General features: G+C 47.2%; 1 protein-coding gene across 1 annotated transcript in view; it reads left to right on the top strand.

Moving 5' to 3' along the window:
- The window catches only part of CNTNAP4 (contactin associated protein like 4), a 1,044,358-nt gene that overhangs the window by 442,447 nt on the left and 589,840 nt on the right, over positions 1 to 12,071 (top strand). The gene's annotated exons all lie outside the window — the stretch shown is intronic.

Below are 12,071 nucleotides of genomic sequence, written 5' to 3'. Positions count from 1 at the left end.
GAGCTTGACACAAATGTAGCGTGTGCTGAGCCAGACCCTTTCACGGCCTTCTTGGCTATAAGTCCTGCTTTGCGCAGCAGCTGCTGCATGTGGTTCCAAAGGAGGTGTAACTCTTGTGCCATCAGCTGAGCCGCGGGCGAGGGGACGGTCAGTGATAGAGGCAGAGGTGTAAATATTCCAAGTTTATATGACCCATGTATACGGTGATGCAGTGTTGGGATCCCTCCAGCCACGGACACCATTTTTCGAAGGCGAATTTGATCGCCAAGAGCTCCTTGTCGCCAATCCCATAATTCTGCTCCGCTGAGGAAAACTGTTTAGAGAAGAAGGAGCATGGATGGAGAGTGTCAGTGGAGGAGTGCTGGCTCAAGATAGCCCCTACACCTTCGGAGGAGGTATCGACCTCCATGATGAAAAGGCATTGAGGGTCGAGACACTGCTCCCAGAGGAAGGTGGCCTTTAAGTGCTGGAAAGCTGCTTCAGCTTCGGGAGGCTACTGCTTAGGGTTAGCCCCTTTTCATGTCAGGGCCATGAGTGGGGCCGCCATCTTCATGTAATTGTAGATGAACGTGCGATAATAATTGGCAAAGCCGAGGAATCTTTGCAAGGCCCGCAGGCCAGTCGGTTGTGGCCAATTTTGAATGTTTTTGAGTTTTTCCGGGTTCATTTGGAATCCTTGTCTGGAGACTATGTAACCCAGAAATGGCAGACTCTTCTTCTTGAAGGAACATTTCTCAATTTTGGCAAATAACTGGTTGTCCCAGAGGCATTGGAGCACAGGGGTCTTGATGTCCTTGGAGAACACCAAAATGTTGTCAAGGTATACAGCCACACACTCATACAGCTGTTATGATTTCAAGGTGTTTGATGGATTCTTAGGGCAACAGTGATAGTGACTCCTGCGGGAAGGAGCCCCGCAGGGAACTGTAGCACCAGGCTAGACTCAGATGCACAAACACAGAGATAATAACTTTATTATGCAGCTTGTAGAGTTCACCAGAGGTGGCAGTAGAGAGGAGTTTCTGGAGCAAGAGTCAGGGATCGTCAGCGAGGGGACCCATCCCACAATGGTGATGTAAGGCTCCGATGCAGATATTCAGTGAGGAACTGTAGGTGAGACAGACTGGAGATGTTAGTACTCACTCTCTTGTTGCTGTAATGATAGAGTTCCCAGCAGGCAGAAGAGTTGGTTGAAGGCACCGGGATAGACACACAGGCCCTCAAGGAGCGAGTACCTGGATTCAGGATAGGCATCTTGAAATAAGCAAAGAGCCCCCGAGGAGCGGGTACCCAAGTTAGTAGAACCTCGGAGGGTGTAAGCTTCCAGCAGCATCGAGAAGTGGCAGAGCAGCCTAGAATGGACGAATCCAAGCCTTGCTAACTCAATGGTGGTTAGCAAATGGGCAGGCTAAATAGTCGGAAGCAGTGACGTCACTCGAAGGGGACGCCCCCAAGGTTCGCGCCAACACTGCAATAAAGACATGAGGTGTGTGCACGTGCACGCCCTAGGAGGCCCTGAGGTAGAACATGGTGGGATGTCACGCCATAGCCACTCCGGAGACACCGGAGGAAGCGGCAAGGAGATACTATGGACGCCATTCTCCCGAGGCTGGTGGATAAAGCAGAAATAGAGGTGAGGCATGTGGGATGAAGCTGTCTGAGTCCGACGGACACAACAACAGCACATCACGGAACACCTCGTTCATCATATTTTGAAAGATGGCCAGAACATTGCAGAGTCCAAACGGCATTACCAAGTACACATAATGGCCTTCTCTTGTATTGAAAGCTGTCTTCCATTCGTCACTTTCCCAGATACAGATCAGGTTGTAGGCCCCCCCGAAAGTCTAATTTGGAGAACACTCTGGCCCCTTGTAGGCAGTCAAATAGTTCTGCGATGAACGGCAGAGGATAGCGGTCCTTTTGGGTGATGGCATTCAAACCCTGGTAGTCGATACACGGGTGAAGCATCCCATCCTTCTTTGCCATGAAGAAGAAGCCGGTCCCTGTGGAAGAGGTGGATCGCCGAATTAAGCCTTTGGCTAGGTTTTCTTGCACATACTCCAACATTGCCCAGGTCTCGGTAAGGGATAGTGGGTAGTCCCTGACTCAGAGGGAGGCTCAGTGTCTGGCAGGAGGTTGATGGCGCAATCATACTGGTGATGAGGTGGAAGTGTGTCCACTTCCTTCTTTGAGAAGTCATCCGTGTAGGACGCGTATTGGGGTGGAGCCCAGTTGGGAGGAGCGAGGTCGTGAGGCAGTGTTGGGCAGTGACCATCTCCAGGCAGGAGGTGTGGCAGGGTGGACCCCACTGGGATAGCTGCAGGAAAGCCCAGTCAAATTGGGGAGAGTGCTGCTGGAGCCAAGGTAGACCAAGGACCAAGGAGTGAATGGCTTTGTCGATGATTGGAATGTCAAGCGTTCTACGTGGAGGGAGCCTGTGCAGAGATTAACAGGAACGGTGGTGTGAGTAATCCTGCCTGGTAAGGGTTTGTCATGGATGGATGAGAGCACGAGTGGCACCAGGGAGAGACAGGTGGGAATCTGGAGGCGTTTCACCAGCTGTTTCAGGATGAAGTTGCCTCCCGCTCTGGAGTCTACGAGTGCTAGGGTATGAAAGTCATGGAAACCTACCAAGAGTGTTATGGGAAGGGTAAGCAGGGGAGCTGGTGAAGTCAGGCCTGGGGCAGTCCCCTACTGTGACCTAGGCCTGAGAATTTACTGGATGCACTGGACAATAGGCTATTATATGCCCAGCCTCTCCACAATACAGGCAGAGCCTAGATCGCCGGCGTCGGAGGCATTCTTCTGGAGTTAGCTTGCCGCGACCCAGCAGAGGAACCGCATGGGTTCCTCTGCGGTAACCTCAGTCGGAGCAGGGCTCTGCTTCGGAGAGGGAGAATGCCGGGAGCGCTGGGAAGCGGGTGGATGCCTCTTTGAAGGTTTCACTTCACGGGTCCGCTCCTGAAGGCGGCGGTCTATGCGGCCGGCTAGATTTATGAAGGCATCTAGGGAGGTAGGTAACACGCGGACTTCCACCTCATCCTTTATCTGAGCAGCCAGTCCATCTAGGAAGAGGGAGCATAAGCAGTCCTCGCCTCAGTGGAGTTCCGAGGCCAGGGTCTGGAACTCGATGATGTAATCTGTTAAGGAATGGGAGCCCTGGTATAGCTGAATGAGAGACAAGCCAGAGGTAGTCTACCGACCAGGCTCATCGAAGACAGTGTGGAAGAGGGCAAAAAAGCCTTGCAGATCCCGCAGGACAGGGTCAGAGCACTTTCACAGAGGAGAGGCCCAAGCTAAGACCTTGCCATCCAGGAGCAAAAAGACGTAGATGGTCTTCGAAGCATCATTATGGAAGAGCGTGGACTGGAGACAGAAATGCATATTGCACTGATTCAGAAAGCCTCGGCAGTTTTGATGGTCCCTGGAAAAACATGGACGAGTAGGGAACAGTGTGACGGGACATGTAGTCGGTATGGGGGCCACGTAACCCGGAGCAAGAGGAACCGACAGGCCAGACGTGACAGCAGAATCCATACGAGCACCAAGCCGCTCCACTGCTGTAGCGAGGGTTTCAAAGACCTTCTGCTGTTTGAGGATCTTCTGAGCCAGGCCTGGGATGGCCTGCAAGGCAGATGCCTTCACCGGGTCCATGGGCTTGGCAATCTGTTACAAATCTGTTACGAAATGTGGACCCTTGGCCCGAGGTGGTATTGGTGCTACCTGTGGGGGAGATCCCTGCAGATCCCCACCATCGGTAGGCGAGGCTGGATGGGAAGCAGAGACCAGCTGGAGCTGCGCCACTACCAGCCCATGTTCCCCACAGGTTGAGCCCTTGGGCACTGGGGCCAGCTGGTCTTAGGTGGGCTTCTACATGGCAAGGCCAGGTGAGGCAGAGGGTCCCAAGGACCTGAAGGCCGAGACAGATAGAAGGCATGGTCTGGTCCGGTCCGGGGTTCGAAGGCAGGCATCAGGAGATGTGGTCCATCCGGTCCAGAGGTCAGAGGCAGGCTGCAGAAGATGTGGTAGGGTCCAGTCCAGAGGTCAGAGGCAGGCAGCAGAAGACGAGGTCAAGAGGCAAGGTCCGTCCGAGGGAAGAGGAATCTAGAATAGGAGCTGAAGGACAGGATCAGGAACATAGAATCAGGAACACCCAAGAGCACACTGAAGAAGACAGCGAGGAGAGCTGTTGACAAGCCACTTGCTGGTTGCCTGATGCAGCCTTAAATAGGCTGGAGTTGATGACATCATCTGGAGGGGACGGCAGCATTTTCCTGCTGCCAGCTCTTTAAACCCTGGGAGGAGACACACGCGCCTAGGGGAGACCCATGCCAGGGCAGCAGTCAGCGGGGTCCCGGCTGCCAAAGATGCAGGAAAGGCTCCAGCGGTCCTGGGGAAAGGTGGCCTGCGTCCACAGTGCTTCCCACTGCCACCAGAGAGCCAGGCCCGCTGCCAACGCTGAAGGGCATCAGGAGGTGAGTGGAGCTGGCAGCAGAGCCTCGTGGCCGGCGAGCATAACAGCACCACTATAGTGACAATTCCAAAGAGTTGTTAAATTAAAAAGAGATCTGAGATGGCTTTCGGTCTGTCTATGGACCATTCCTCCCAATTAAACTGATGGCTCACTGCCTTTGACACATTTTCTCTTGAGTTCAGTAACACCTGCATGCAATGATAGTGCAAAAGCATTCCCTTTTACAGATACTTGAGATTTTTATAGACTGTGTTATCCAGCCACTATTGTCCAAGCACTAATGGATTGCCAGTAGGACAGCAAGTGTGAGCCCTTTTTTAAATATATCTTTTTGGAGAGGTGCTGGGAGAAAAGCTGCACTGTGCATATACAAGAGTGTACACAGGGTAATTAGCATGCAATGCAGCTGATAGCACTGCTCAAAATCTTTTTCCTGCTAGTGTGCATGGTAATTGTTTAATGTGCAGTTACAAAATTTGGATACTATTTTTTTTGTGTGTAATTATTTTTATTGGGTTCCGTCAAAGAAGCAAGTTAAACAGATCATTGCAGTGGTAAAACATTTTCAACAGGTATACACTGAGTATCATACATAGAGATAGGCCTACATCAGAGGTATACACATATAGAAGAATAAACAAGCATAGAATCAGAAAGGTAAGGTGATTGACCTTCTAACATGCGAAAATTATTGTGGCTTTTCCCAATCCAGCCAAACCTTCCCCTTTACCACATTCTAGGAACCTCAGCATCCCCCCCCTTTCCACCCTCCCCTCCCTAAAGACACCGGTCAATGAAGTTACAAAAACACACATACCCATAACCATACACATTTAGGACTGTATACGAGGTTACATTGTACCATTTTAAAAATGACAACAAGTATTAAGCGTCACCAAGGCTCACCAAGGAGAATTGAACCAAAGGCGGAAGAAGGCGGACTAACACAAGGGCCATACTGAGCTGTCTCTATATCTGCCAATCCCCTTGTTACGAAGACCTGGAATCTACGGGGGCTGCAAGTCACCTTTCGAATGAAGCAGACGGAGAAAAGGGGACCAGAGTGCCTTAAAACAATCCTGTTTGCTCTTGGAGAAGTTTGAGATTGATTTACGCTCCAATAAATATAAGTCTAGCATGGCATCCGTCCATTCCAAAAGTGATGGAGGAGTTGAAAGTATCCAGTGGCGAAGTATTATCCGCAAAGCAATCAGTCGACCCTTGTGTAAAAGGAGAGAAGAACAAGGCGATGAAGTGCTTGAGGGTAAATGAAGTGGGGTAGTACTGGTACTAGACTTGCACGTTACTCCCAACAGGCAAAAGGAACCAAGCCAACACATTGTAGACACACCTTGGGCCGCATATTGTTGAGAAATTTGTATCCAGAATGATTGGATCTGTGGACAATCCCACAAACAATGGAACAGGGAGGCCTGAGGTTGAGAGCACTTGACACATGACCCCGTAGTTGCGATACCTGCCAAGAACGCTCTCTGAGGTCCGATAATGATCTGGTGGAGGAGTCGAAAGTGAAGTTCTTTCATTGATGTGCTGGTGGTCACTTTTGCTATCAGTTGTGTACTCTTCATCAAAGCCTTGGCAGTGATATCCTCCCGCAGTGTAGTGGACCAGCGGGGTAGCACAGAGTTTTGTACAAGGTATAGTTAGTAGTGTCATGCAATAACTTATAATACATAGACAATTTAACTACCTTAAGAGAGTTAATGTGCAAATATCTTTGAAACGAACCATTAGTAAGATCTCGTTGACAACATCCTTGGGTAGCTAACACATAGCTACGTATCTGCAGATAAGGAAAATAGTCAGATGAGATCAAACCATATTGGCGACAACATTGAGCAAAGGTGAGAACTGACTTAGATTGTAGATCCATAAAAGGGAGCAAATCAACAATGCCTTTGGCTGTAAGTCTCCCCAATGTGTTTTTTGGTATCCCAGCAGGAAGATCAGGGTTTTGTACCAGTGGTAAACAGTATGATACTTTCCAGTCTAAATGCAAATGTAATCTGAGATATTGCCAACATTTACGCATACCCTCCGCCACTAAACTGTTGGAAACATGTGCAGGTAGAGACCCCCGTACTGAATGCAACCAAAAGGCTAAATGATAAGGTAGGTACGCTTCACGTTCCACCTGCAGTGCCTCTGAACACGACCCAGAGCCCAGCCATTCCCGCAGGGTTGGTAGAAGACAAGCAATATTATAAAATCTCAAATTCGCAACCCCCAGGCCCCCTTCAGACTTGGGTACCATTAATTTAGAGAGCGCCAATCGTGCTCGTTTGGGACTCCAGAAGAATTTACTCAAAATGCGATAAAACGTTTTCACGTCTTTACCTTTTAAATAGAACGGGGTCATTTGTAATATGTATAACAACTTCGGCAAAAGAATCATATTAACCAAAGCAATTCTTCCCGAAATTGATAATGGCAGTGAACTCCAACTGTCTATTTTTGTCTGAAACAGCTTCAACAAAGGTGTGATATTATGTAAATACCACTGTTGAGAGTCGCTATGGATTTTAATGCCCAGGTATTTAATAGAGTCATTCGCCCACAATAGTGGGAAATCCACCCAATTAGGTCGTAGCGAACCCAGAATATCCATTGCTTCGGATTTCGTTAGGTTAAGCTTCAAGCCAGAGAAAGATCCAAAAGTCTGAATCACTTGTAACAGCTCCGGTAAAGCAGTACGTGCCTGGGATAGCATCATCAACATATCGTCAGCAAATAACATTAACTTCTGCTCTATGGACCCCGTCTTGATTCCAGGAATAAGGGTGGACTGCTTAATTTTTTGAGTGAGGGGTTCTAAGGATAAAATATACAAGAGGGGAGACAAGGGGCAGCCCTGTCTAGTTCCCCTCCCCAGAGTGAACAAAGGAGAGGTAGAGCCATTAACACAAATAAATGCTTTAGGATCTCGATATAATATTTGAATAGCAGATAAGAAAGGACCAGAGAATCCAAAACTACGTAAGGAGTCAAATAAATATTGCCAAGCCACCCTATCGAACGCTTTTTCAGCGTCGAAACTGACCAATAGGGGATCAAGAACTACATTCCGTTTACAGCTCTCCAACGCCACCAATAAGCGTCTAATGTTGGTTACTGGTCTACGACCATGAACAAATCCTGTCTGCTCTGGGGAGATAACGTCTGGTAGTACGAATTTCAGCCGATTAGCCAAAATTTTCGCGTATATCTTAACATCCTGATTTAAAAGAGATATAGGACGGTAGGACCCCGGTTCCGCCGGATCTTTACCCGGCTTAGGAAGGATGGTAATAGCCGCAACTTTCATAGTGTCCGGCAACACTTCCTGAGTGATCATGTAATTAAACAAAGATACCAAAGATGGGATGATATTGTTCCCCAACGACTTGTAAAATAAGGAAGTCATACCATCAGGTCCCGGGGACTTATGAAGTTTAAGTTCAGAGAATACCTTCGTAACTTCCAATTCAGAGATGGGTTTATTAAGACTGGACCTCTGTGAGTCAGAAATAATAGGTAACCTCAAATCTTGAAAAAAGGACTGCTGGTTAGTAGCATTTGGCGTGTCAGCGGTGTATAGGTTTTCATAAAATTTTTGAAAAACCTGCCCAATCTCCTTGGTAGAGACAGCTCTTGACCCATCAGGTTTATTTATAAAAGAAATAAATTTGGAAGCCACCTTGGCTTTGGACAGTTGAGCCAAGAGCCTACCTGGTTTATTACCATGCACAAAAAGTTTGTGCTTGAACGCAAACATAGAGCCTATAGCTTTTTGGTGTAAAATATCATTTAACATCACCTGTGTTTGCCTAAATCTTGGATACTATTTTTTAACTATTGTATTGTCTGCATATCATTATCTTAATAAATAGTGCAATAACTATAGTTTTACCTTGTACAGTTAAAAAATAATACATGTATACTAAAAGACTTTAGTGAGCACTTTAGTGAGTTACCCCTATAGGATGCATATTTAGTGGGACGTTTAGTAGACAAGTTATCTGACTAAAGTTAGCTGGATAACTTGTCCTGGATATTCAGTGGGATAAAGATCTCACAGAGCATATCTTTGCTGGAACAACAGTCTTTTGGAGCCTCTGGGGCCGATGCAATAATTTTCACGGAAAGTGGGTGCCGACTTTTCAGCGCCCACTTTCTTAATGCACGCATGGCGCCTACAAGGGGGGCGCCATGCAATTGGCAAATTAGGGGGTCGCGCTAGCTAGGAGGCGCTAGGGTCGCTTGCACAACCTTAACCCCTCCTTGCTAACGCAATCCCGTGGTGGCTGCCAGTTATGAAGACTGACGCCGGTAAACTCAGCATCGGTTTTCATAACTGGCCGTCTACCAGTAATGAAAATGGACGCCGGCTCCGAGTTTACCGGCGTCAGTCTTCATAACTCGGTGGTCTGCCGAGATATTTTTTTGTTTTTTTACTGAAGAAGTACTGAAAAGCAGATTTTTCTGTTATTCTGTACTTCTTTTACATGCGCTCAGCTATTAACGCCTGCTCCAGGCAGGAGTTAATATCTAAGCGATAAATGTGCGTCTGAGATGCACATTTATTTTTTTGAATGCGGAGTGAATGGGTAATAGCCTTAATAGCAGGTTAAATAGGCATTAGAGGATGGATTAGCACCTATTTAACCCATGTCCGACAGCGGGTTAAACAGTGCTCTCATGTGAGCGCACTGTATTGCATTGGCCCCTCTGTTCATCTGACCTTGTTTCAGCTGTGTAGGCCTCTGTCCAGTGCCTTATTTCTTGCCCCAGTGTTACTGTTCTGCATCAAGTCCTGCTCTGCATCCAGCTCTTCAGGGAATACTGAGAGCAGAAGGTGATTTTACTGATGTTTGAAGAGGATTTATAAGTATTACTTTGCTGGGAAATTTTGTGACTTAAAGCTTGTGGCAGAAGAGAGATTGTGCGGTAAATTGATATTCTATGTGTTGATTTAAAAGAGTAAGCTAGGTTAACTCTTAGTGTGTATAGCTCCCATCCCATTCTGGTCCTGGGCATAGGGGCTCATGTGGAGGGCCACGGACCATACAAGGTCCCATGTCCTCCAGGAGTTCCCTCACAGGGGTGAAAAGTTCACTTTTTTCAAGACCTTTAGGATTTTATACTCATGGGGGGGTCTTCCTTCTCACCCATCAAGCACTCTACAAAGACCCTGACTAGGCCAGCTTTGTTGTTCAAAATAAAAATATTTACTGACAGACTGCAGGGAAAACACTTAGGGCAGTGCACCACAGCAGCAAACCAATGAAGAAAAAAGTTACATAAAAGCCAAAACACACAGTCTCTTTCTCCTCGTCACCCTCTTTCCCAAAACCAGGTCAGCTCATTTGGATGTATAGCACTTCCACAATTTGTACTCTTAGTACCTGGTAACTGTAATTTTTTCCTCAAAAATCCTTCTGTCTCTCTCCTCTCTATCTCTCCTTTGAGTCTTGGACTGATTATGGGGGAATCAGTCTCTAAATCTGGTGAATCTTCCTAGGCAGGCTGTCCTTCCTCTGACACCTCCCAGGACTTTGGTCCACTTAGTTTCCCAGGAAATCCTCTTCTCTTCGGGACTCCCAATTTCACTTTAGTAGACTTTCCCCAGGCAGGCTGTCCTTCCCCTGACACCCCCTAGTAAGCTTGTCTCTAGTTTCCAGAAACCACTTTATCAACTTCAGGACTTCCAGGAACTCCTCACCGCAAATCCTCCTCCTCTCCCATAATACTCTTGTGCTTAGAATCTTCTCCTTACTGCATCCAGCTCTTTCCTGTGGAGGGCTAAGGCCATTCCGATCCCCTCCATGAGGAGAGGTATCGGATCCTTCAGCCTTGAACTAAGGCTGATTCACAAATCCCCCATCTCACCTGGGCACAGATGTTTTGTTAGATCTCAAGCCCCTTCCAATGGGGAGTGGTACACTTTACTAACACTCCTACACTACACTGACCTCGCACATAGAAGCAGGATCTTCATGGAGACCTCTGACTCCACTAAAGGGAAAATCTCCCACAGGGGGCGGAATTCGATACCTTGTTACATGTGTGTTAGATTTAATAGAGAAAGCTAGTTACATTTTTAGTGCCTTCTTTCCCTCCCACGTACCCTAAGCACATTCCTTGATTTATAGACTGCTATACCAATTAAGAGGACAAGAGGAACATTTTTCACAAGAATCAATCAGAGAATTAGATAAACAAGGGATTAACTCAACCCTTATCAATAGATTTAATGTTTGTCCCCTTGTAAGTCATTACCAAACTAACATTAAATATGCCAAATACATTTCAAGGGCTTACATTTGATTAAGCATCCCTCCTTTATTTTAGCAACCTTAATTACCTAACAGCTCAACAATATTAAGATGCAGTGAGTAATCCAGCAATGAGTGAGAACCTTCCAGTCTTTTGCACCACATATCACATGTATGGTTATCTACAGTTGGTGAGAGGTTGTATGTGTACACATGATGCAAGGAGTTCCTGGCTCTCAGAGAATGAGTTCAGTCTCTGGAGGCTAGAGTGCAGACCTGGAGGAACTGAGTCAGACAGATAGATATATAGAGGAAACCTTCAGGGGCATAGTAGCCAAGTCCCAACTTCAGCATCTCCTGTGCTGCCCTGGAAGAGGAAAGTCACCTAGAAGGAAAGCATCACCTTAGTGTAGCAGGAGGCGATTCTGAACCTAGAACCTGCTCTCCCGTGATATATTATCCTTTCACACTAAGGATGTGTCTCCAAAGGCTTGTGTCCATGAGGAAAGTGTGTAACAAGGTGGGAGCCCTGGGGCAAGCAAATACAATGGTTTTAGGCTTGTAGCTTTCCTACTCTCGGGTGCAGGCTTATCTGTAACTAGGTAAACTAAAACAAAAACAAAATAGAGAGATTACAGGACTATTGTGGCCTAGACTAACTCTCCCCAAAAGGAAGGCATGCCTCACTGTGCCTTGTTGAATGCTTGTAGTGCTGCCTTTTGGTTAGGAGCTGATTCTCCTTCCTTTTATACCATAATGCATCCCTTAGGGCAGCCTCATAAATGTTTCATAATAAAAATCTCAGTACTCTACACCATTTACTGGAACTTATGAACTTCTATGGCATGACCTTCCAGTCATTAATCTAGACATCACTCTTAGCTTCAGTAGCCACGCTTGGAGACTCTTCCTCTGCATGCATCAATGATTGGCCTTTTTAACCTTCTGACTAGTTTACAAGTGCTTACTTCTAGAAAAAAATTCAGACTCTACAGAAATTCCTTCAGCTATTTTATTTTTAAGCTTCACCTGTGTACCTTCATTGAGAATGTATGACAATTTCTCATCTTTAGGGCAATACATGTTGCGCTTGGGGGTGGACCCTTGTCCTGGAGCAGTGGTGAATGGCTCCCTGGTAGGGACCAGGAAGCACCTGCCCCCAAGGGGTGAAGCACTGGAGGAGACAGAGGCTTGGATGAGCTTCACCACTGGAAGCCTGCGGTCCCCCCGGGTGGACCCCGTAGGGACCCGGGCCGCTTGGACTTAGGTGGGCCTCGCAGGATCTCCTGGAGAGGTAGTAGACAGGCATGCCCACGGAC

This window comes from Rhinatrema bivittatum, chromosome 1, assembly GCF_901001135.1.
Source record: "Rhinatrema bivittatum chromosome 1, aRhiBiv1.1, whole genome shotgun sequence".
In the NCBI taxonomy this organism is placed as follows: domain Eukaryota; kingdom Metazoa; phylum Chordata; class Amphibia; order Gymnophiona; family Rhinatrematidae; genus Rhinatrema; species Rhinatrema bivittatum.
This window is presented reverse-complemented; position numbering and strand designations above follow the sequence as displayed.